This window comes from Phyllostomus hastatus, unplaced genomic scaffold (genome assembly GCF_019186645.2).
Source record: "Phyllostomus hastatus isolate PE091 unplaced genomic scaffold, TTU_PhHast_1.1 phas_contig_58, whole genome shotgun sequence".
Lineage (NCBI taxonomy): Eukaryota > Metazoa > Chordata > Mammalia > Chiroptera > Phyllostomidae > Phyllostomus > Phyllostomus hastatus.
Genome location: NW_025333916.1, coordinates 45756730 through 45783972, shown reverse-complemented (window position 1 = coordinate 45783972; position 27243 = coordinate 45756730). Strand labels below are relative to the sequence as shown.

Genomic DNA, 27243 nt, shown 5'->3' with positions numbered 1-27243 from the left:
AATATGCTGATAAATACTACAACATGCACCATGAAAACATTATGCTAGGTGAAATAAGCCAGACACTAAAGTATGAACATTGCATAATAGCAGTAATATGAGGGACCTAAAGTAGGCAAGTTCATAGAGACAAAGTAGAACAAAGGTTACTGGAAGCTGGGGAGAGGGGAAGTTGTGGAACTAGTATTTAATGAGTACAGAATTTCTGTTTGGGATGATAAAAAAGTTCGGGAGATTGATGGCGATGGTTGTGCGACAATGCATACATGCTTAATGCCACTAAATTGTACATTTAGAAATGGTTAAATGGTAAATTTCATATTATGTAAAATACCACAATGAAAAAAAAGTCTCCCCTTGAAAATGTTACTTCAAATGGGGAAAGCAGATCACAAAACAATAAGATGAAGATAAATCTTGAGGAAACTCAATAAAGCTGTTAGTTTTTTTGTAAAGTGCATGTGTGTATGCACACGCACAATGTGCGTGTCAGGGGAGGGGCTGAAATTTTACTGGAATACCCAGGTAAGCCGTTCAGAGGCCTGATATTGGTCCCCACCCTCAGGAGTTCTCTGGGTTAGGTGAAATTTGGTTCTCACAGGGAGGGCAAATAAAGATGGGAGAAAGAGGTGGGCCCCTTCAAATCGGCAGTATTGATAAGCAGGGGTACTTAAGCATAAGGCAGTCTTAGATAGCCTCAGATAAGTAGATCTCCATACCAGAATCCTAAGAATTTAGGCCTTAAACAGGGTTCAATCACATGTACTGTCTACATGGTTTCAATATCATACTGCTCTCTGAGGGCTGAGTCCTTGAAGGGGCTCCCACATTGGGAATAGTGGGCAGAACCCACTTTCCAAGGGCAGGGGAGGGAGGTGAGGAGCCTCTGACTGCCAGGGTCCAGCCCAGGGGTCAACTGTGCCATGCGCTCGCAATGACCTGCTCAACACCTGAGAAGAGTTTGTCTCAGGTATTGGAGCAGCTGGTTAATGGCTCTGGGGACAGGGGAGGACTGTGCACGGCACCCCTGAAGGAGAGAGGTGGTAAAGTTAGAAACGTAACGGGGACCTAGAACACATGGCATCTTTAGAACATTTTAAAAACACCTGTTTTTGTTTTCTTTTACTCTGAAAGAAATGGGAAGTTATTTGGAGTCATATTGTAAGAAACAACAATTGGAAACCCACCAATGGTATATCCTTGCATCCTTCTTTACAAATGTTTGTATCACGGTCCAGAAATGTTAATATGTGTCACTAAAACTGGTAACAGAGCAGGGCTGGCACTCATGTTTTCTGGGTCATGCCTACACAGTATACCCCATATTATTTTTGCTCATTATACACTCAGAGGAGTTTATACATAGCAGTTGTTCCATGAAGGTAATTTTTAATTGATTATGACTATGTCAAGCAGTTAATGTAATTTAACTTGCCTCATGAAATTAACAGGAAACATGATTTTAAATATATCTATATACCTAAATCATCTATATTTAGGTCTATGTTTATTCTATCCATCTATCTATATGCATGTGTGTGCATATGTATGTAACCCACATTTACTAATATGTGCACACATTGTATATGCTTACTTTGTATTCATATATAGATACTTGTATCTATAGGAAGATTATAACTATGTATATAAAAATATTGAGATTTATTTAAGTAAACATTAACACTACATTGGTGTGTATATGTGTGTATCGTACTTCCAGACTTACCTGTATGAATATACATATATGAACATTATCTAAGAGTGAGATCTGAGTATTGTATACTTTAAGGTGAGGCAGATCATTCCAGTTTGTGCATAGGGTTGTAAATACTCACCTGGGAGAACAAAGATAGAAGAATAAAGGCTGAGGCTTTGGGAACCAAAACAGAGATAGCTGTATTCAAATTAGTTTTCCCTCTCCAATGAAACGTTTAATTATGTTAACATTTATTTGTCCAAGTTTTCTTTCTTTTGGCTCATATGTGCATAGTTACTATCATAACTTCTTCATTAAAATATGGGAAACCTCATATTTATTATTACCTCAGTTGAAGTTTCTTTCACCTACTTCCTATTTATTTTTTTGTGTGTTCTTTGAAAATGCAATCACAAATGTTGCTTCTATAAATCCTTTAGGCCAATGATATGTGAGTCTGAATTACTTTTCAAGAGCATATTTTAAAGTATTTTGGGTAAACTGTCAGTTTTGAAAAGCACTGAATAACTGCTACAAAAACAGAGAAGAATAAAATGATAGACAAGTTTCAGTCCATTGCTTTCCAACAGGATGGCAATGGCTGCTGCCCCAGCTCTTGTCTGTATTGAGTGGACACATGGTTCAGCAACACAGAAATGGGATTTCTTTCAAAAGGCCATTTCTAACCCAGTTCCTGGGATGCTCAGTCTGGGTTCTAGAATTTGGACTGAAAATATTACCTGGTAACAGTTAGTGAGATAGTTTTCAGACACAAGCAGAGGTTTATGCTGATGTGTGCTGTATTCCACAAGACTAAGAATATCTTATAGTAAGAACCAATGAGTGAGTGCTTTTTGTAGAAACCTGTTCTTGATCTTGCCCCCTTTTATTATGCTTGTCACAGGTGTTTTATAATATAATCTCTCCTTTCAGCACATTTAAAGAATTTTGACCCCTGTAAGTGTTCACAAACCATTTCCCATTCTCAATGCTTTCCCCATGGCCTTCCATCCTCCCTTGTTCTATTTTTGACTTTCTAGTCTCTGAAAATCCACCAATTCGTGTCTGCAGAGAGTCCAAAGTGAGTGCAATTAAGTTGTAAATCAAGTGAAACAGCAGAGGAGTATCAACCTCAGTTAGATCCAGGTGCTGGGCATTTGCTGCTGACACAAACCTCTTGTATTCCTGTTTCTGTATGAGTCTCACACGCGTGCTAACTTGCAGACCTTCTGGTTCTCAGGCCCTCAGCTCAACACATCACCAACCAATCCACAGAAGACACTACCTTTTCTTCTGCTGGACTCCAGTGGGTGATGATGCCGTAATCTCTGTTGAGGCGTCCATTGATTTTGCTGAGAAGCCTTTTAGAAGTTGGGGGGAAAAGGTAAGTCCTTGGGAACCACAGTACAAGGGCTTCAAGGGAAAACAGCACATATTCAATACTTAAGTTATTGCCACAAGTTCTTACATCCACCTTAAATATCAACACACACACACTACAGATAATGCTTGAGTACAATTCCAGCATAGTTCTTATGTTTACTTTGTCAAAAGTTCATAAATAATGGAAGTAAAACCAATGAATCATGAAGTAGTAATGAGTAAAATGTATTGGGCACATACCACAAAGACAATTTGCAAGCCAGGAGCATCTCAACCAAAACGCGGAAAGAGGCTGAGGAGTATATTGTTTTAATGCATCTTATAGTAAGGAGGCAGTGAATGACTGTATTCTTCACAGTAATTGCTTACAATATTAGAATTTTCTTAAATCAGAGTGAATTGGTTAGTAGTTACCTGCAATCAGTTCTGGGAAGCAATTTAAGTTTTTCTTATGATTTCCAGAGGCATAAACAAAAATTAACCCAGGTCAAGAAGCTTGATTAAGCTTTGCTTGCATGACTAAACTGGTTTTGTGTGCTCAGGGAATTTTTAAGGCTGGTCTGTATCTGTTTCCTATTTTACTAACTTCTAATCCTATTTACGAGATTGATGTAAAATGTTATCAATACGAAGTGGAGGTTCAGCTGTTCTGTTGGTAATCCAGCTCTTCTCTCCTCATATTGGCTCCTCGCCTATTCCTCCTTGATCTTCATTTGTGTCTTAAATTGAACCAGCTCAGCTGTTTTTACCTGTTTGGCCATTGGGATAAGAACTGCAGAAACTTCTCAGTCTTGTTTTCAATGATTGAAATTCCACACACATAACAGTCCTTATGGCCTATGTTTTCATGGCTTCAGTTTACGATTTTCCTAGTTTGTTGCTTTATGGATTATAACAACAGTGGAAATTAGGAAGGTCTCATATGCCCTTTTCAAGCTGGCATGGGGCAGGTGCCTACATTTACTGATAGATTGATTTCTTTTTAAAATTATAATTTGTTGGTGCTCTGGAAGTTTGCAAATTACCACCAGGTTTACTAAATGAGAGTATCTTTCACATTACACAAAACGGTTATCTCTGAGTCCTTCCTGAATTGCTTGACAACAATTCTTATTGGTTGCAGACATCTGGAATTTTATCCTTTAATGATACCAACCATTTTATAGTCAGAGACATCCTCAGATTTATATAAATGGTCATAATCATATAAATATTAGTTATACTTACTGAATTAGAATTATAATAAAGTAAGTAATCAGTTCTAATCTAAATGTATTAAAGCATGGAATAAAATCCATACTAACAGACAAATGACAGATATCCACACATACTTTTTTTATCTCGGTGCAAGTATTTGTGGTGGTGTGAGAGGGGCATGAAGTATATTAGTGTATTAAGTAACTTTGAAAGCTGGGGAATGAATAGTAACTGTAGAAAAGGAATCAGGAAATGTAGACCAGGTGTACAGAGCCTAGGGCTAATTTTAGATGCTATGAAATTATGTTCTGACATAAACACTTAAGCAAAACTCATCACGCGACACATGAGGAAACTGTTTACTAAAATCAGTATACGGAGTGGTGACAAATAATAAATTCCCAGAAGGAAAATCTTTTGTAAATAACTATTTACAGATGTAAGAAGATGAAATGAAAAATATATCCAGCTGGCCCTGTTTATCTATCTCAATTTCCTATGGGCCCTCATTTTCCCTGATATTAGAAAAATGTTTCATGAAGGTTAATGTACTTCCAAGTAGGTATACAATTTATATAGATAGAAAAACAATTCCCTCCTGAAAATAAAATTAATTTTAAAAGAATACTTTCTTATCAGGAGTGAAAAAGCCCTCAGTAGGTGTTGTTTTTGCATTGAGTCATGTCAAAATTACAGGCACAACTGTTAAAAGTTCTGCTATCACCTAAGTCAGACTTTATTAAAATGGCATAGGCATTGAAATGACGATTGAATACACTGTATAAATCTGTCAAAGCCATAATTGTTAATCTCTATAATCATCCAAAGTGTCATTATATTCTCTCTTCAAAAAATTGAAAATCAGAGGAAAATGTAATTTTGGTCTAATTGAGATTATGTTTATTCACAGAGCGTTATGTTTTCTTATATGCTGCCAGACATCTGGATAAAGACTGAACATTTTAGCAAATAATTAACATCTTTCTACATATCTAAGTGTTGATTGTATTTTGTTTCACTCTAAATATTTGATGAAATTTAGTTTTAGCTACAAAATATATATTCTGTGTCCCCATTATCTTTGAAGCTATTTTTCACTCTAGCTTTCCAAAGTTAGGATATTGTCTTTTAGAAAAAGAGAGTAAATATAGGATGGAATTTTAGAATGGAAGAAAGTATAATAATGTTGGCCAACATTCATATTGTGGCTAATCATTTATGAATAAAAAGATCATTTAAAAAATCATATGTGGTATTTAATATCAAGTGTAACAAGGATATTAATGCCCTTTAATGCCCTTTAATTTTTCCTCAGTAAAACAACCCTGCCCTGGCTGGGTGGCTCAGGTGGTTGGAGCATTGTCATGTACCCCAAAAGTTTATGGGTTCGATCCCTGGTCAGGGCACATATCAGAGGAGACCCATTGATATTTCTCCCTCGCATCGATGTTTCTCTCTGTTTCTCTCTGTCTGTCTCTCTCTCTCTCTCTCTCTCTCTCTCTCTCTAAAATCTATTAAAAAACATGTCCTCAAGTGAGGATTAAAAAAAAATACTAAACTCTAAGATCATTACAATTAAAATGAGAAATTTTATGAGGGACCAAGAGACTACCTGTTAATCTCATTACTGTGTAGCACATTCTTTGAAGTTCTACTGATTGGAATAGTAAAATAAAATAAATTATTTAATGTAAAAATTTCAAAATGAAAGAAAATATATTTTGCTGAAGATATTATGATTTATCATGCACGTCGAATAGAACACTTTAGAATATAGAAAAATTTAATGTGTTAGCTGCATAAAACAATTTTATATCTACTATAATTTAACTTAAACATGAAAATGAAACATATATGCCATCTCATTTACGTAGAAACAAAATAAATTGTAGTTAACTAGTTGAGATAAAATCCATATAAAACTATATAATGTGACAAAAAATTTTAAAAAAGAAACACTTCATCAGAGTAAGTGAAAAGTAACTAGGCAGTATCAAAAAATATAAAGCTTACTATCATAAAAGTCTCTCCCCAACTTAATATACATTTTTAATAGAATTAAAACAGCATTTTTTAAAAGATTTTATTTATTTATTTTTTAGAGAGGGAAGGGAGGGAGAAAGAGAGAGAGAAACATCAATGTGCAGTTGCTGGGGGTCATGGCCTCCAACCCAGGCATGCACCCTGACTGGGAATTGAACCTGCGACACTTTGGTTCACAGCCAGCGCTCAATCCACTGAGCTACGCCAGCCAGGGCAGCATTTTTTTCTTTAAACAAGATAATCTTAAATATATGTCAAATGATAAGCATTTGAAAACAACCCAGAAAACTTAAAAAGAAGAATGTCAATCAGGAGTTTTGTTTTATTAGTTATTGAAACATTCTACAAATCCACCTTAATGAAATGTGTACTATCTTGGTAAAAATCACACAAATAAAGCAATGAAACAGAATAGAATATCCAGAAATTTATTATAATATACATAATTATGTATAAGATAAAAGCCATTTTTATTTGGTGAAAATGGATGAATTGTGTAATAAAACTTGAAAATAGACTATCCATCTGGAAGTTTGCAGGCTTACATATTAACACAAAAATTAAAACAAAAATGATGCTGGAGAATCTAGGAGAAAGAGTCTATGAGCTTAGTCCTAAAATTAGGACTAAGGAACCAGGATGTCATCAATAAAAGTTTTATACATATATGTGCATATATTCATATGTATATATGTGAATATTTAAAATTATTATATGCCATTTATACTATTGAAAAATGATATTAAGTTGGTAACATGACTGTCATACATGAGATTGAAAATGAACTGCCATCTATAATACATAAGAGCTCCTCTTACATTTAAAGCAACTTTAGTAAGCAGCATATGCTTGATTTATTTTTATCAACTATGATTGTTTTTGTTAAAAGATTGTATTTATTTAATTTTAGAAAGAGGGAAAGAGAGGGTAAAAGAAGGGGAGAGAAACATCCATGTGTGGTTGCCTCTTGTACGTTCTCTACTGGGGACCAGGCCCACACCCAGGCATATGCCTTGACTTAGAATCAAACTGGCTACCATTTGCTTCTCAGTTTGGCACTTAATCCATTGAGCTACACCAGCCAGGGCTGATTAATTTATTTTTAATAAATAGATACATGCCACTTACATGTAAAGTAATTGCTGATTTTGGTTTTATGTGTTTTATTACACATTAAAAAACATGTCCTCAAGTGAGGATAGTAAGCTTTATATTTTTTGATATTATGTCGTTTGTTTCATTGATTTATGTAAGTTTTTTCTGTACTATTTTTGCATTCTTTTGAAATAAGTATATTTCTTGTTCTTTTATTATTTCAATATTAGATCAGTTTTGGTAAAAGAAAAATAATTTCTACTGGTTAAACTGGAGATACCAAAATAAATAAATTCTTACAATTATTATAGATATCATTTTCAAGAAAATACTGATGTATTTAAACAACTTATTCTATTTAGTGACTTTCAAGCCTTTTGATTATCTGTATATTTTAACCTCATCTGTAGTCTGATCGTTTTATATAATATAAATTTATTTCTATTTTTATATATATTTATGTTTTTCACTTCATTTATTATTTTATATCTCTACTTACTTCTGGTACACTTTTTCTTGATCCAAAGAAATTCCCTTATTCTTTATAGTAATAGCTACTTTTATTATGAAAAACATCTATATTCCATTTAACAATTAAAAAATCTATGTTGAAAATAAAAGTATATATTGTCAGTTATTTTCTTTAAGCAATTTAAAGACATTTTTGGTCTGTATTCAATTTTTTGTTTTAAATATCTTATGGTTCTTTTGAAGAAATATGACTTTTCTGAAAATCCAAAGAAATATATATATATATATTTTTTTTTTTCACATATATATGATGTGCCTAGATGTGGTTTTCTTAACTCTTACATTGCTTAGGATTTGAACTGTGTAACTAAGATACAGCTTGATGGCTGGATAACTTTGAACAGTTTTGAAGAGTTCCAGCTATTTTTACTTCAATTATTGTGTCTTTTATAGTTTATCCCCTTTCGTCCTGGATTCCAATATAATTATTTTTGATCTCTTTACTTTTAAAAATTGTTTTTCCTCTTTTTTCCCTCTTGTTTTTTAGCCTGTGCATTTTACTTTAATTAGAAAAAATTAAATTATTTTTGCTTCTGATTTTTATTGAATTTATTAATGTGGCATTGGTTCCTTAAATTATATAGGTTTCAGGTGTACAATCCTATAGTACATCATCTGTATATTGTGTTGTGTGTTCACCACCCCAAGTCAAGTCTCTTTCCATCACCATTTAATTCCCCTTTACCCTCTCCTACTTCCTCATTCCCCTTCTTCCTTCTGGTAATCACCATATTGTTATCTGTCTAGGAGTTTTTGTTTGTTTGTTTGTTTGTTTTGCTTAATTCCTTCATCTTTTTCACCCAGCCCCCCAACTCTCTCCACTCTGAAATCTTTGTTTATTGTTCTCTTTATTTATGAATCTGTTTCTGTTTTGTTTATTTTTGTTCATTAGGCAACACATATAATTGAAACCATAAAGTATTTGTCTCTCGCAAAAGGTAAGAATTTCTTTATTTTCTGTTTTTTCTTTTTGCATTTCACTGTGTAAAGATACCACAGCTTTTTGATACACTCATATACTGATAGGCACTTAGGAAGCTTCCAAATCTTGGCTATTGTAAATAACAATACAATGAATATAGGGGGTGTGCATATTCTTTAAAATTAGCATTTTGGGTTTCTTTGGATATATTTCAACAAGTGGAATCTCTGGGTCATAATGTAGTTCCATTTTTAATGTTTTGAGAGAACTCCATACTACTTTCCACAGTGGCTGCACCAGTCTGCATTCCCACCAAGAGCGCAAGAGGATTCCTGTTTCTCCACATCCTCACAGGCTCTTGTTCTTTGTTGATTTATTAGCGACAGTCATTTTGACAGATGTGAGGTGATATCTCAGAGTGTTTTTAATTTCCATTTCTCTAATGATTAGTGACATTGAGCATCTTTTCATATATTCATTGGACATCTGTGTGTCCTCTTTGGAGAAGTAACTGTTCAGGTTCTTTGCCCACTTTTTAATTGGATTGTTTGTTGTCTTGGGGTTGAGTTGTTTAAGTTCTTTATAAATGTTGCATATAAACTCCCCATGACATATATTATTGGTGAATATTTTTGCCCATTCAATGAGTTGTCTTTTCATTTTGTTGATGGTTTCCTTTTCTGTGCAAAACTTTTTAGTCTGATATATTCCCATTTGTTTATCTTTCATTGCCCTTGCCCAAGGAGATATATCTATACATCTATATGTATATCTACTCATATCTATCATGCTGTGGAAAATGTCTGAGATTTTACTGTGATGTTTTCTTCTAAGATTTTATCATTTTGAGTCTAATATTTAAATCTTCATTTCATTTGGAATTTATTATCATATGGTATAAGAAGGTAGTCTAGTTTTATTTTTCTGCACATATCTGTACAGTTTTCTCAACACCATTTATTGAATAAACTATCTTTACCCCATTTTATGTTCTTTCCTCCTTTCTTCCTTTTCACAATTGGCTATAAAGGCATGGATTTATTTCAAGGCTCTATTCTATTCCATTGATCTATATGTCTTTTTATGTCAGTAGCATGCTGTTTTGATTACCATGGCTTTTGATTAGTATAGTTTGATATCAAGTAGTGTGATTCTTCTAACTTTGTTCTACTTTCCCAAGATTGCTGTGGCTAGTCAAGGTCTTCTGTGGTTCCGTATAAATGTATGGAATATTTGTTCTAGTTCTGTGAAATATATCATTGGTACCTTTGTTAGAAATTATTTTGAATCCATAGATTGCTTTGGGGGGTGTGTACATCGTAATGATTTTAATTCTCTCTGTGGAATTGTTTTCTGGATATTTATTTTGTATCCTGCTATTTTACTGAATTCATTTATAAATTTTAGTAGTTTTTCAGGGTTTTTGATACAGTATCATGTCATCTGCAAATAGTTACAGTTTTATTGAAAATGAAAAGGCATCATTTTCAATTTGGATGCCTTTTATTTCTTTTTCTTGTCTAATTGCTGCAGTTAGGACATCTAATACTATGTTGAATATGAGTAGTGAAAGTGAACATCCCTATCTTCTCCCAATCTTAAGGGAAACGCTTAGTTTTTGCCTATTGAGTATGAAGTTGACTGTGGGTTTTTCATATATGGCTTTTATTATGTTGTGGTACATTTCCTCTATTCCCACTAGCTTAGATTTTTGTTTTATCTTAAATAGGTGCTGGATTTTATCAAAAAAATTTACATCTATTAATATGATGTGATTGTTATCCTTCATTTTTTTAATGTGGTGAATCACATTTTTTGATTTACAGATATTGTACCAACCTAGCTTTCCCAGAATAAGTTTCACTTGATCATGGTGTATGATCTTTTCAGTGTACTGCTGGATCCATTTTCCTAATATTTGGATGAGAATTTTAACATCTATGTTCATCAGGGATATTGACCTATAATTTTCTTTGGTTTTCTTTATCTGGTTTTGGAATCAGAATAATGCTATCTTTGTAAAATGATTTTGGGTGTCTTTTCTTCTCTTCAACTTTTGGTAATAGTTTAAGAAGAATAGGTGCTAGTTCTTCTATGAATGTTTGGGAAAATTCTCTTGTGATGCCATCTAGTTAGGACTTTTGTTTGTTGGGAGTTTTTAATTACTGCTTTAATTTTATTACTGCAATCAGTCTATTTAGGTTTTCTGATTCTTCCTGATTCCGTTTTGAAGATTGAATGTTTCTAGGAATTTATCCATTTCACACAGATTGTCCTATTTTTTTGTCATATAGTTTTTCATAATATTTCCTTACAATCCTTTGTTACTTTGCTGTTGGTTGTTATTTCTCTTTCATTTCTGATTTTATTTATTGGGGCCCTCTCTTTCTCTCTCTCTCTTTTTTTTTTTTCATGAGACTGTTTAAAAGTTTGTCAATCCTGTTTTTCTTTTTAAAGAACCAGCTTTTGGTTTTATTTATCTTTTGTATTTTTTTAAACTATATTTCATTCATTTCTGCTCTGGTCTTTATTATTTCTTCTGCTCACTTTGGGTTTTGTTATTCTTTTTCTAGTGCCTTTAATTGTAAAGTTAGATTGTTTATTTGAGATTTTTCTCATTTCTTGAGGTAGGCCTCTAATGCTATGAATTTCCCTCTTAGGCCTGCTTTTAGTATGTCCCACAGATTTTGGGTTGCTGTGTTCTTACTTTCATTTGTTTTAAGATACCTTTTGATTTCTTCCTTGATCTCATTGTTCACCTAGTTACTATTTAGTAACATGTTGTATAACCTTCATGTCTTTATGTGGTGTTCAGTTTTATTTTGTTTTTTTCTCTTGTGATTGATTTCTAGTTTAATACTATTATGGTCAGAGAAGATGCTTGATACAATTTTTGTTTTCTTAAATTTGTTGAAACTTGGTTTACATTCTAACAGGTTGTCTATCCTAGAAACTGTTCCATGTGTACTTGAAAAGAATGCACTTTCTGCTGCTTTGGGGTAAAATTATCTGAAGATATTAATTAAATTAAACCCATCTGGTCTAGTGTGTAATTTAAGGCTGTGTTTCCTTGCTGACACTCTGTCTGGAAGATATATCTGTTGATGTTAATGGGGTGTTAAAATTCCCTACTATGACTTTATTGTTATCTATTTTTTCCCTCTATGTTTATCAAGATTTGCTTTATGTAGTTAGGTGCTCCTATGTTGAATGCACGAATGCTTACAACAGTTTTATCCACTTTTTGAATTGCGCCCTTTATAAATATGTAGTGTGCTTTTGGTCTCTTATTATAGCCTTTGTTTTAAAGTCTATTTTGTCAGATATAAATATTGCTATCCCAGCTTTTTTAAATTTTTATTTTCACAAAATATCATTTCCATTTTTTTACTTTTAGTCTACTTGTATCTTTCATTCTGAGGTCAGTCTCTTCTAGAGAGTATACATGTATATCAGTCATGTTTTCTAATGAGTTCAGCTATCCTATGGCTTTCTATTGGATCATTTAAGACATTTATATTTAAAGTAATTTTGATAGGTATTTATTTATTGCTATTTTACTCTTTTAACTGTATTCTTGTTGTTTCTCCTTCTTAAAGATTCTTTAAAATTCTACATCCTTTCAAAAAAGATCAGCATATTAGTCACAGTTAATTAAAGTCTATTACTAATAACTTCAATATCATAGTTCTATGTAGATCTGATTCTATTGTCTGTAAATTCTCTTGTTCTGGAATTTTTGAAAAATTACATAAGTAATGAATAATACTTCTTTCTAGTGAATATTTACTAACCAAACCTTTCTAATATTTGCCTAAACTGGAGACTCACTACTTTAATCTGATCTGGTACTGACTGTTCGAATTCCAGGCAGGGCTGTAGTTCTTATAATACTGAATTTGCATCTTGGCTTGTCTGTTTCTAGTCTGTAGACCATGAAGTCTCAACTGAGAACATGGGATATTTGTTAAGTTACCACTGAGAAACCCATGGGAAAATAGGATTGCTTAGTCAGTTTCAAGGGGAGCATAGTGTTATAGATATTGTACTATAATAAAAAATACAGATTTAAGTCAGTAGTCAAGAAATTAAATGTAAAATGATATTATTTCACACTTTGTACTGGATCTTATTTGAAGATTCTCCACGGTGAATGCACCTCAGCCAGAGTTAACATCTGTGAGCATATTAGATAAGTCATTCTTTCCATTTCAGTTTCATAAATATTAATTTACTTTCTTCACACATTTGGACCTAGATATTAAAAATGCTATATGATTCATCAAGAAATGCCAAGAGTAAATTAAATTAAGTGTTATTTGCCAAATATAGTAAGCAAAATGAAAATTAAAATAATTTGTTATAAATAATTCAGAGAAAGTATCTGTGGGGGAAATCATAAATGAGATGGACCTTGAAAAAAAACCTAAATATTTTCATGATAATTCAAATTTTAATAGAGAGAACTATTTAACTTCAATAATGGTATAAAAATATTTGAATTATTTTATTAAGTGCTCAAACATTTAAAATGTATTTAGAGATGTATTAGTAACAGGACATTTTGAAATTCAAAATATTTTCTTTGTAGGCCATTTTTGTTAGTTCACAATTTCAGCTAAAATGTTGAAAGACTTTCTCCTCCATTTACTCTTCAATGATAGTGCCTTTTGGTCTATTTTCTTGGTTCAGCAAAACACAAATTCCGAAGTCAATAAAACTACACGGGAAACAATTTTATGTCAATTTCAAGGGATGTGTTATTTTTCCCACAATCAGAGAAGGCTAATTTTGCATCCAGTAGAGTCATGAAGAGTGACAATCAACAACACAAGGTCAATTGGGCAATATATTTTTCAGCTATCTGAACATTGCTACATTCTTTATGCCCCTGTTGACATATTCCTGTGGTATTTTACATAGATGCAGCAACTTGCACTGAAATAGAAATGCAACCATCTTACTAAAAAAACCTTTAACAGTATGAGTATGTCAATCAAGTACAGTAGCAGAAGGAACCAATATCTTCTTTACCTGCAGTTCCAGAATTACATGGTGCAGCAGAACACTTCTCGATTTGACTATGTCCTTTCCCATAATCACTGAAACTTCAGCTCTTGGTCTTGTGCTTAATGTCTCCAATGAACTGTGATGCTTAATGTTATTTCTATTGAAAAGTTTTAATTTTAAAAAGAATCCCCTCCTGTCTTGATTTTAAGCAAAAATAATCAACATACAAGTTTTATAAAAACACAAAACAGAGGATTATTACTGATTTATAAAATAATTTTACAAGGTGAATCTAACAAAACATAGAACTACCTGATGGTAATAAATGAATAAAGAAGCCACTGGCAGTCTCATAATTTAAGCAAATTAACAATTACATAAAAAAGGAGGTCCAGAATTAAGAAAAAAACAACTCAAAGATAGTTTTAGCTAAGCAGTAATGATTTTAAACAGTCATTTTTAAGCCTTTACTTTATATATTTTTTCAATATTATAATCTAACTTTTAAAAAGTTATTTTGCAGCCCTGGCTGGCGTAGCTCAATGGATTGAGCGCGGGCTGGGAACCAAAGTGTCCCAGGTTCGATTCCCAGCCAGGGCACATTCCTGGGTTGCAGGCCATGGCCCCCAGCAACCGTACATTGATGTTTCTCTCTCTCTCTCTCTCTCCCTCCCTTCCCTCTCTAAAAAATAAATAAATAAAATATTTTTTAAAAAAAAGTTATTTTGCTTTCATCTTTGTATTTATATTATGATTCCTGAATTATTGAAGTTTATGAATATCTTTCAGTTTTTTACTTTATTTTACTTTAGAATTGACTCATGGCACAGATTCATGAGTTTAAAAGGGAAGTTCATTCATTTTTGGTCTACATACTTCGTTTTGGAATTGGTCTCCTTAAACAATTCAGACATAACATGTATTTCAGTCCTCTGACAGTTTCTTATGGTGTAATACTCACTATTTTCTATATTCACCAAGATTATTTTTATCTACTTTCCAAATACAATCATTTAATAAAGACAAATTGCTTCTTCCAAAGATCTAAATGAAGCCTACATTGTTGTATCCTTTTATCACAGATCCCTTTAAAAGTAATCCTTTATTATTTCCTGTTTCCATATATAAATGTTCTCAAACTGCCACACTCACTATCACCAATAGTTGTACCTAAGGACTATATTTAATGCATAGACAATTCAAATGTTTTAAGTATATATTTCAAAGGATTGTTGTTCGCCAGTTACAAAAGTTTTGATACTATCCAGGTCACTTCGTTTAAGTATTAAAAGGAACATTGGAAAAATAATATCTCTTTATGATTGTCTGTTAACTGCTCCAAGTCCTGGTGAAACTAGTAACAGATAATGTTGAAACACTATTTTAATTTTTTAAATGATAATAAAATAAAGTATTTTACAGGCAGCAAAGTTTAATTACCCTAAGTACATTATTTAGGATCCAATCAAGGATATTTGGCCACTGTTCTGCTCTAGGAAAGTTTTATAATAATAATATTGCCATAAAGTTATATAGTGGCAGATAATGATGGTTCTTTCTATTGCTTATCACAAATTCTTGATAATTTTAAAAATAAGAACTAGATTGAAATAAGATACTTCTCTGGGTTTTCATTTTTAATATTTATCTAGGTAAATAGAAATCATTCCATATGTTAGAATGAAATATTTACTCTAAATCAAAATACAATATTTGCAAACTAAAGTGCATTCTTTTTCCTGGCCTTTGATTTGTTGATCTCAAAAAACACTAATATTTATATGAAAGAAATATTTGTATAGATTTTCAACTACTAAGATAAGAACCAAACTGAGAAGAAAATGAGTGAGGTAATTTTCCAAGTGTTCCTTCCACAAGTAGACTAAAAATTTTGCCATTTGTCATTAGATCACGTGGTTAGTATTTGGTTTGAAAAACAAGATAGAGAGATTCAGGAAAGTCTACAAAGACAATTCAAATGTTCTATTTTAACATGGTACCATGTTGTATTTTATACTCGAAATTGTTTTAATCCTACTGTTAGGCTTGTTTTACCTGGTATATTCAGGACTAAATGATTACTTGGTAATATTCTTCAATATATCATGGCTGTAAAATTTAAGATTAAAAAATAAGCATAATAGGTTTGGACATCTTTTTATACATCTCTAGAATTTTCAGAAATATATAGTAGTTTCCTCTTTCTTCTATGTTTTTATCTTACAAGGTTACCCAAAATGCCAGCAATGTAAGCTGGGTTTTTGACAACTATTTTTACTCAAAAGCCAAGAGGTGAACCGAATCATAATAAATCTGAATTTCTCAGTGTTGGATTCAAGACTACTTTTAGATCTTTTTAGAAAGGAGCAAAGGATAAGTAGTGAGCCGCGCAAGACTGGGATTAAAGACAATAGACCAACTTCTAGCATTGTGATCATGGGCAATTTAACTCACCTTTTGAATGTGCTTTGTTCATGTATAAAATTGAAATAGTTTATGCTTTCAGCTAAAAGTTATAGAGAAGTCAGCCGAAAAAGCTTTAACAGTAAGGGACTTTATTAACTCACACAAGAGGGAGTTGGGGATAGTCCAGACTCGTGCTTCAAGCCGATCTGCATGCTGGCCCTGTTCCTGTCCAACTCTCCTGTTCTCATGCTCTTCCATGTGCTGGGGAAGCTACTCAGCCTGGCTTCTCTCATGGACAGGAGTTCATTGGAGGCCAGAACCCTCCAGTGCTTCCTTAGTCATAGCCATCAAGAAAGAAATGATCTGTTTCTCTGGGTTTGCTCTTTAAGGTTGGGAAAATATATTTCAGGAAATCTGTACCAACACCCATTGCTGCAGGTTTTGACCAGGACTGAGTCACATAACCATTCTAGAACAAGTTGCTGGAAGGGACTAGAACACCATGGTATCAGCCGTACCTGTCTTTTTGTCAGTTCAAAATAGATAGTACGGAGTCAGTATTTTAATAATTATCAAAAATTAAATAACATTTATAATTTGTCAAGTTTAGTGCATGCTATAAAATAGGTGTTCAACACATTCAATGGTGCTAGGAGTGAGAAGGATAATGGCCATGGTGTCTATTCAGTATAGGAGTGAGAAGGATAATGGTCATGGTGTCTATTCATTGTTGAACTATATTTTTCATCTGTCTCTGAGTTATTTGCAAACCTTCACTCTTTTAGTTATATTTACTTTCCCATATATTAAAACAATCTAGTTGTGATATCTGTAACTTTGCCAAATTCCAGGCTCATTTTATTATTGTGGCAGACTCTTGGCTCCTCATTATTATATTTAGGGCACCTAAACTGTATGAACTTTTATGAAAAAGACCACTATCCTGTTTACAGGAGTCTGTCCTTCATTCTAAGGTATTCACAACCTATAAGGGCTTTACTTTCTAACTTTAGCTTAATTGACCCTCATATGCATTATTGCTTTCCCCTCTCTGTAACTTTCTTCTTTGCCCTAAATGTCCACCCAAATCTGAAGCAGCCTCTAATTGGACCATTTCATCTCTACATGCTCATTGAACATGTACTCAAAATCCTTGTTTAAATAATGTGAGCCATGCCTTTTCTTTGCTCATTAATTGCTTTATAATTGTATCTACTTAGAAATTTATGATATGTTTTACAAATCAATTTGATTTATTTACCAAATTCTGACAAAGGGGGCGTATTAGTTTGCTAGAACTGCTGCATGATGTACAAAAACTGGGTGCCTAAAACAACAGAAATATATTGTCTCACATTTCTGGAGGCTGTAAGTCAGAAATCAAGGTTTTGGCAGGGGTAGTTCCTTCTGAGAGCTGTGAGGAAGAATCTGTCCCACAGTGTTCTCCTAGCTTCTGGTAGCTTCATGCGTTCCCTGGCTGATAGATGGTGTTTTCCCAGTGTTGACACTCGGTCTCTTCTCTCTGTGTATCTCTCTTTATATTCAATTTAAATGTTTTTATTGTTGATCAAGTAGAGTTGTCTCCATTTTCAGCACCCTATGACCCCCCACTCCACTCATCCCCACTTCCCACCCCCAACATACCCCCTGTGGCTTTGTCCATGTGTTCCTTAATGGACTTTCCCCTATTTTCCCCGTTATCCCTCTCCTTGCTTCCCTCTGGTTACTGTCATTTTGTTCTTTATTCAGTGACTTTGGTTACATTTTGCTTGCTTGTTTGTTTTGTTGATTAGGTCTGGCAATTTGATTGTTTTAATAAAGACACTAAATGTATTGCATTAGAACTAACCCTCATGACCTCATTTTAGCTGGATTACCTCTGGAAAAGCCCTGTTTCCAAATAACATCACTTTCTGAGATACTAGGGGTTAGATTTCAATACTATATCTTTTTTTAAACTAGAGTTTTTAAATTTTATTTTTCAGTTACAGGTGACATACAATATTATGTTAGTTTCAGGTACACAACAGTACATTTATATACCTTATGAATTGATTGCCCCCTTAAGCCTAGTACCCAGCTGAGAGCATACAGAGTTATTACAATATAATTGAACATATTCCCCATGCTGTACTTTGCATCCTCAGGACTATGTTAGTAACTGGCAATTTGTTCTTTTTAATTTCTTTCACCTTTTTCACCCATACTAGCCATCCCTACTGGCAGTTATCAATTTGTTATATGTATCTATATAGAGTTTTTTCAAGAACAGGCTTAGGTTCACAGCAAGTTTGATCATAAGGTACAGAGATTTCTCCTATACCCTGTGTCCTCACACATGCATAGAGTCCTCCATTATCAAAATGCCCCACCAGAGTGATAAATGCATTATGAATGATGGACTTGTGTTATTGGCGTATCATTATTACCACAAATCCGTAATTTACACAAAGGGTCAGCCCTGGAGTTGGACATTCTCTAGGTTTGGACAAATTTATAATACATATCTACAATTATAGTACCAAACAAAATATTTTCACTGCTTTAAAAATCCTCTGTGTTCTGCTTACAAATACTTTCCTCCCCTCAAATACATTTTTTTGGGGGGGAGTAGAATTCAATTTACAATAGGGGACAACTATTTAAGTTAAAAGGTAAAAACTTGAAGAACTACTGAATTTGACATATTGTATATTATCTCATAGCATAAGTTTATGAAAAATAGGTAACAATATATAGACAACTAGCCTTAAAATTGAAATGAATGGTGTTAGAAACTGCAACCTGTATTTATCTTTATTTTTTATTTTTATATATTAAACATTTTTAGTTATTCTATTACATTTGTCCCAATTTTCCCCCCTTTGCCCTCCTTTGCCCAGCCTACCCCCACTCCCACAGTCAATCTCACACTGTTGTCCATGTCCATGGGTCATTCATACATATACTTTGGCTAGTCCCTTCCTCTGCTTTCCACCACTATCTCCCTCCCTGCTTCCTTCTGGTCATTGTCAACTGGTCCCATTTTTACATGCCTTTCATTCTATTTTGTTCATTAGTTTATTTTTGTTCTTTAGGTTCCTGTTATTGGTGAGATCATATGGTATTTGTCTTTTACCACCTGGCTTATTTCATTTAGCGTAATAATCACCAGTTCCATCCATGCTATCATGAATGGTAGGAATTCCTTCTTTCTTTCCACTGCATAATATTCCATTGTATAAATATACCACAGTTTTTTGGTGTACTCAGTTACTGATGGGCACAGGGTCTTTCTAGCACTTGGCTACTGTAAACAGCACTGCTATGAACATAGGGTGCATAAGTTCTTTTGAATTGGTGATTCTGGATTCCTATGGTATATTTCCAGCAGTGGAATCACTAGGTCAAAAGGCAGTTCTGTTTTTAGTTTTTTGAGGAAATTCCATAATTTTTTTCTACAGAGGCTGTACCAGTCTCTATACTCTCCAATAGTATACTAAGGTTCCCTTTTCTCTACAGCCTCACCAGCACTTGTTTGTTGATTTGTTTATGATGGCCATTCTGACCAATGTGAGGTGCTATCTCATTGTGGTTTTAATTTACATGTCTCTGATGGCTAGTGATATTGGGCATCTTTCATACGTCTATGGGCCACCTGTGTGTCCTCCTTGGAGAAGTGTCTATTCAGGTCCTTTGTCCTTTTTTAAATTAGGTTATCTGTTTTTCTAGTGTTGAATCATATGGCTTATATATTTTGGAGATCAAAATCTTATCCATAGTATCATTGGCAAATATGTTCTCCCATACAGTCAGTTCCCTTTTCATTTTGGTGAAGGTTTTTGTAACTGTGCAGAAGCTTTTTAATGTGCTGCAGTCTCATTTGTTAATTTTTTTCTTTTATTTCCCTTCTAGGAGATATATCGTCAAAACTATTGGTAGTAGGATATCTGAAATTTTACTATGTTTTCCTCTAGGACTTTTATGGTGTCACTAAATATTTAAGTCTTTTATTCATTTTGAATTTATTCTGGTGTACAGTATAAATTGGTGGCCTAGGTTTATTTTTTTTGCATGCACCAGTCCACTTCTCCCAATGGCATTTATTGAAGAGGCTATTTTTTACTCCTTTGTATGCTTCTACACCCTTTGTCAAATATTAATTTGACAAACCACAGAGACATGAGTTTATTTCTGGGTTCTTTATGCTGTTCCATTGATCTATGTGTCTGTTGTTAGCTAGTACCAAACTGTTCTGATTACAGTGAGCTTGTAGTATAATTTGATATCAGGTACTGTGAAACCTCTTTTTTCTTATTTCTCAAGATTGCTGAGACTACTAGGTGTCTTTTTTGGTTCCATATACATTTTTTAAATATTTGTTCTATATCTATAAAATACATAATTTATATTTTAATAGGAATTGCATGGAGTCTATAGAACATAGATCTTTTATAGATCTTTTATCTTCTTGATTAAGTGTATCCCTAGGTACTTTTTCTTGTTGCTATAACAAATGGCATTTTTTTCTTGATTTCTGTTTCTGATATTTCATTGTTGGTGTACAAAAATGCCCTCAATTTCTGAATATTGACTTTTTATCCTGCTCTTTTGACAAATTCACTTATTTGGTCAAGTTGTTTTTTGGTGGAGACTATAAGGTTTTCTATGTCTATCAGTCACCTTCAAATAATGGAAGCTTTATGTCCTCCTTTCCAATTTGGATGTCTCTATTTATTTTTCTTGTCTGATCATTGAATCTAGAACTTCTAGTACTACATTAAATATGAGTGGTGAAAACAGACATGCTTATCTTATTCCTGGTCTTAAGAAGAAAGCTTTTAGCTCTGGATGGTGTGGCTCAGTGGATTGAGCACTGGCCTGTGAACCCAAGGGTCACCTTTTCGATTCCCTGTCAGGGGACATGTCTGGGTTGTAGGCCAGGTCCCCAATAGGGGGCGTGAGAAGCAACCACACATTGGTGCTTATTTCCCTCTCTTTCTCCCTCCCTTCCCCTCTCTCTAAAACAAACAAACAAACAAATAAATGAATAAATATTTTTTAAATGAGGAAAACATTTTAGTTTTTGCCATTGTGTATTATGCTGGCTATAAGTTTCTTGTATGTGGCATTTACTATGTTGAGGTATGCTCTCTCTATTCCCAGTTTACTGAGTGTTTTATCATAAATGGGTGCTAGATTTTATCAAGTGTTTTTTTCAGATTCTATTGATATGATCATGTATTATACTTATTGATTTGCAAATATTGTACCATCCTTGTATCCCTAGGATGAATCACACCTGACCATGGTATATAATTTTGTGGGGGAGCTTTGTCCACAGAGGCCCCCATCTGCCACGGGTGAGAATAAGTCTACCAAGACAATGATCTGCTTAGGGAGGAAAGGTGGCCGATCTCTCAAAGGAGAAGGACTGAGAGCCTTTTCCTCAATGGCTTTTATTGGGTTCCTTTACATAGGAATTCAGGTGAAGCTCATTGCCAGGAAGTAAGAATCAAATAACAAGGAACTCTGAGGGCCTATTTTGAATCAGGGTCAGATAGCTAAAGAGCTGTAAAAAACTTTTTAAGGAACAAACTTACTTCTTCCTTGGTCCTTTATCAGTTAATTGAGAGAATTCTAAACAAAGCAGGTTTCACAGGATTTTACATATTCTTTCTTGAGCCTGATCACCCAGGAAACCTGCCCTTTTCAGCTTAGGGCTGCACCACCCTCTGTCATTGTTTCAGGCTTAGATGGAGCAAGGGAAGTAAGGCAGCCAAAAGATTAGGAAATTTTCTTGCAGACAATGAGGACTCAGGCTATGTCAAAGCCGAGGGGTAAGGGTCCATCACCCCCTTTTGCTGTAGCCCCCAAAGTCCTTCCTTGGGGCCCTCCCATGTGATTGTGCCTGTCTTAGGTCATTCCTCCCTTGGGGAATCTCTCTTGGCTGTCATTGGCTAACCAACCAAGCATTGGGGGCCAGGCAGGGTGAAGTAAAAGGAGCAGAAGTGGTGCTCCTGCCAGGGAGATAAGCTTCTGTCTCCTTGGTAGCTTATGGTCCAAGGTCATTCCCTCAGCCTTAGCTTTGGCAGGGGTTACAGCTTCTGATACCAGGCAGGGCAGTTCCCAACATAATCTCTTTGATGTGTTGCTGGATCTGGATTGCCAATATTTTGTTGAGGATTTTAACATCTATGTTCATCAGTGATATGCTTGTAGCTTTCTTTCATATTGTATCTTTACCTGGTTTTGGAATTAACATGATGCTGTCCTTGTAAAAAGAATTTGGGAGTCTTTATTCTTGAATATTTTGGAATAGTTTGAGAAGAATAGGAGTTAGCTCTTCATTGAATGTCTGGTAAAATTTACCTCTGAAGCCATCCAGCTCAGGGCTTTTGAGTGCCAGGAGTTTTTCTGATTCCTGCTTCAATTTCACTAGTTGTTCTTGATCTATTCAGTTGCTCTTGGCTGTTCAGATCTATTGTCGGATAGACGCATCCATCAGGAATGTTTCTGAACTCACCACTTTTGACACCTTTTAGTGCTCCAGCTATTTTTTGTTTCACCTCTGTATTCTCTAAATGAAACTCTATCCTTAAGAAATCACCTCCAAAAGTATTTTAATATCTGATTCAGTTAATGTGATTTCATATTAACTGTAGAATATTATTTAGTGATTTGAAAACCAAAGTGAGAGATTATCTCTGTAAGCTCATAAGTGTATCTTTCCATGCACACACACGGAATATGGCATAAATTGCTAATGTCCCTTGGTCTTGGCAAAACATGTTTTGCATAGGTGGTTCACTAGTTGATTAAATCTAGTAATTTATTTCCCAAAGTGCTTTTAGAATCATGTTGCCATAACTAGAATAAGTGAAGTCTAAATGACAAGACTTGAGATATGTCTTTATAAATAGCAAAAAATACAAAAATAAACATTTGATAGTATTAAATGGCTTGTAGACCACTGACACTGCTTCAAAGTAAAAATATACTAAAACTGTATGTCACTAAATGTAGATTAAAATGCAAATCATGATCTATGCTTAAAGACATGTAACACATTTATCTAAACTGTCAACTATTTAACTATTTACCAAATAAATATTTACTGACCTCCAGTTTACAGCAGAGTATATGATACCAGCAATTAAATAAGTTCCTGTTAAGAAATTCATATTCTATCATGAGAGAATGACATGTAAATATATCTTAAATACAATGTAATCAATGCAACATTAAGAACGTTGATCTGGTTGAGATCTAGAAAAGAGGAGAATAAATCTGATTTACCTGGACAGATTCAAGAAAGATTTCACAACTTTGGGTATTAATTATAAATGGTCATGTTTCTGTTACTTTTATTATCATTCATTCATATAAAAACAGTGGGTGGACCTTGGGAATATCATGCTAAGTGAAATAAGTCAGTCAGCTAAAGCTAAGAGCCATATGACCTCAGTCATATGAGAGATATAAAATTGAATGTAGCAAATAAACCAACAAGAAAAATAAGCAAATAAAAACTCATAGACACAGAAAACAGTATTGTGGTTACCAGAGGGAAGGGGGGCCGTGAAGGAAAAAAGGGGACAAATATATGGTGACAGAAGATTATTTGAGGCAGAGAGATGGGAACACAATGCAATAAACATGATGCATCATAGAGCTGCACACTTGAAACCTATATAATCTTATTAACCAATGTCACCCCAGTAAATTTAATTTTTTTAATGTTCAATGATCTCTGAACTTTCTATTGGCCTCCCACTCCCCACAGGGGGTGCCCCACTTCCAGTGCCTTTAATGCCTCAGAACTTTGGTATGGTTGACCTGAGACAAACTCTGCCATCCACTAGCCCACAGGTGGTTTATCTTTTGGATGGATTTATGGAGTGACTAATAAGAATAGTAATACTTTTTCTTTATTGTTTTTATTCCTGTTTTACCTTTTCCTCTTTTCCCTCTCCTCATTTTCTTTTTATAAAATCTCAAAGATAGGACTTTATTTAAAAAAAAACACACACTAATATACTCATGATTTTAGTCCAAAATGCATATGTGATCTTCATAAGAAATTTCATTTGTTGCTTTCAAAAGTCTTAATTAGCCCTGGTTGGTGTGACTCAGTAGATTGAGAGCCTGCATATGAACCAAAAGGTCGCTGGTTGGATTCCCAGTCAGGTCTGGGTTGTGAGCCAGGTCCCCAGTTGGGGGCCCATGAGAGGCAACCATACATTGATCTTTCTCTTCCTGTCTTTTTCCCTCTCTTCCTTTCTCTCTAAAAATAAGTAAATAAAATCTTTAAAAAATCTTAACACTTTATCAATAACCTAAGCTAGGAGAGACTAAGCTAGGAGAGACTGTGGTGAAATCACTGCACTCTCATTACCTTTGAGCTACCCCCTCACAACATTTGGACTTGTGTTGGTACCCTAGAAATACAGTTCAGTCAACTGTATTTGTGTAATCTCCAGAGCTATGCAAGTGCTGAGTTCCTGATAAGTTAGCTTAATGAAATTCTGCAGACTACTACCAAATTAGATTACTTCACAGTTAATCACGGGATGCTTTGATTATTCAAGAAAAAAAAACAATTTTAAATGCACTTTTAACATTTCTATTTCAAGGAAGTTTAAAATAAAGAGAACATAATCAGTGGCTTAATGGTCTAATATTAGTAATTATTTATATAATAAAATGAAATAAAGGCCATGATTTAGAGGAGAATCTAAAGGATATGTGTGATTATACAGCAAATATATATATATTATATTACATATGTTATATATATTTCATTCATTAGATATATGCATATGTACATGCACCAACCCATATTGGCTCTTAACAACTTGTTGGACAACATTACAGAAGATCCGACAAACATTTTCAGACTATTAGTTTCTTCTCCAACAAATATGTTCCTTTCTCACAATGAGCCCTTCATATGTGGCCACTTTGACTACACAGAGGCAGCATTACAGCATTGTAACACCACTAAATTGAATAGCATGGGTCAGTCTGGTTGCTATCATCTTATTGCCTTTCTTCCATCATCACCTGCTCCCTCACCTTCCACAGGGAGGCTGGTGAAGCTGCCTGAGCAGGAGTGTTGTGATTAGGTCAGTCTTTCAGGCCCTCCAAATGTTTGACAAAATACAAAGAAGTGGAAGATTTTAAGTTTTGAGCCCTAATAAAAATCTACTCGCAGACATATAAATTACTGTAAGTTCTCCTGCACAGGCCAACTTTTAATGATCAGAATAAAATTTCAACCTAACAAAGCCTACTATTTTAAACTGTTGAAGCAGTTTACATCCTATATAAAATTAAATAATCAAAGAAAAAATTTAGTGACAGTGCTTTTTTGTTTTTGTGTCTTTTGATTTTGGGGGGAGGGGATAAATATCCAAATATTTGAAGGCTATTTAAAAATAACTAACAATCATGTCCAGCATGGTGATAAAATATAACATTACTAAACGCCCCAATTCAAACACATTTCCATTTATTAAGAGCTTTTGTAAATAAAATTTACTTTAGTAGATGTAAAAAGCTGCCACAGTTCTAATTTTTCCCTCAAATTTTTAAAAACAACCTATCCTTCCCACCAACTGCCACTAAAATAAATTTGGAAGAAAAGGTGTTTTTTTTTTCCTTTGGCACATTCTTTCATGTTTGGAGTTGTGTCTTTGGTAATCCACAGCCTGTAAATCAAAATCCTTGAGGGACTACCACCATTCCAGCCCAGGGAACTGATTTGGAGTGACCTGAAGTTCACTGAAGGGGTATGTTCTCCCAAGCTCGGCACTGGCAGCTGGCTGTGTCATCAATCTTGTTCAGCTGAACAGCACAACAATTTGTCAGGACAACACCACATAGAGGATAGCAAAAGGTTACTGTTAAGTTATGAAGTTTTTCTGACAGGTGTAACATGCCAAGACTTAGATAAGTGGAAAACAAACCTTAACCTCAGGAACTGCTTTGTAAGGTAGCTTCTACCTCTGTTTCATAGGGAAACTTTGAAGCACCTGCTGGACCATAGCAGGTGCCTACATAACCACTTTATAAGATTGCTTAATATTATTTTAATGAACTAGGGGGTGCAATAGAGTGTTGATATCAACTTCAGTGCCAAAGGCACAGGACTAGGGTTCCATTATTCTCAGTAGTGAAGACCTAGTATACTTCAAATCATGTATGTGTTTGAGCAAGCCTGAAACTATGCACCTTCAAATGTAACACGGATCTTTAATTAATTACAATGCTTAGTTATTGTACATGCTTCTACAGCGTGGTCCAATTCAGTTATTGTGGAATCTATTTCAAGATATTAATTGATTTTATTGCCCACTAATATATTTTTAATTGTACATTATATAAAAAGGTAAAATTTTAATATAAAAATAATAGTAGATTTTTCAATTATGATATTACATGAATTGTTAGTAACAGAAGGAAATTCACATTAGAAAGATCGAAGACTTTTAATACAGAAATAGAATAGGATGTGTGACCCATATTCCCAACCGTGTATCTATGTGTGTGTGTGCGTGTGTGTGTGTGTGTATATGAATCATTGTCATTATTATTATTACTCTTATATTTAAGTCATTATTTTAAAAGAAGGCCTGATAATCTGATAGCTAGGTCTTGAACTCTGACTATTTTAATACAATTTACTCAAAACAAAGAAAACTGTATTATTTGAGGCAGAATTTAAGGTTCAGACTGTTTCTGGTTTCTAAATGGTGAATTCAACCCAACATCAATGATCAATCCCAAAAATAGATTGAGAATGATGTCTCTACTAGAGTAAAGAAATTGGCTTTACAATACATATGGTGATAGTTTTGCAGTATAAAAGATAAGATACTCAAGCATCCACTGAATCTCAGAATAATTCCATTTCAGTAGGCAAAGTATGAGAAAAATTTGTCAATCAAATTATTTTTCTCAGTATCTTTTGATTTTT

General features: G+C 34.0%; 1 protein-coding gene across 6 annotated transcripts in view; it reads left to right on the top strand.

Annotated features, from left to right (window-relative positions):
- Positions 1-27243, top strand: part of CDH18 (cadherin 18) — an 811828-nt gene that overhangs the window by 328132 nt on the left and 456453 nt on the right. For 5 of the 6 annotated variants that reach the window (XM_045847887.1, XM_045847889.1, XM_045847884.1 and 2 more), the window contains one exon: positions 2937-3080. The exons of the other annotated variant lie outside the window; for it this stretch is intronic. The gene's annotated coding sequence lies outside the window, so the exon portion shown is untranslated. The remainder of the gene's footprint in view (positions 1-2936; positions 3081-27243) is intronic. 6 annotated transcript variants of the gene reach the window in all.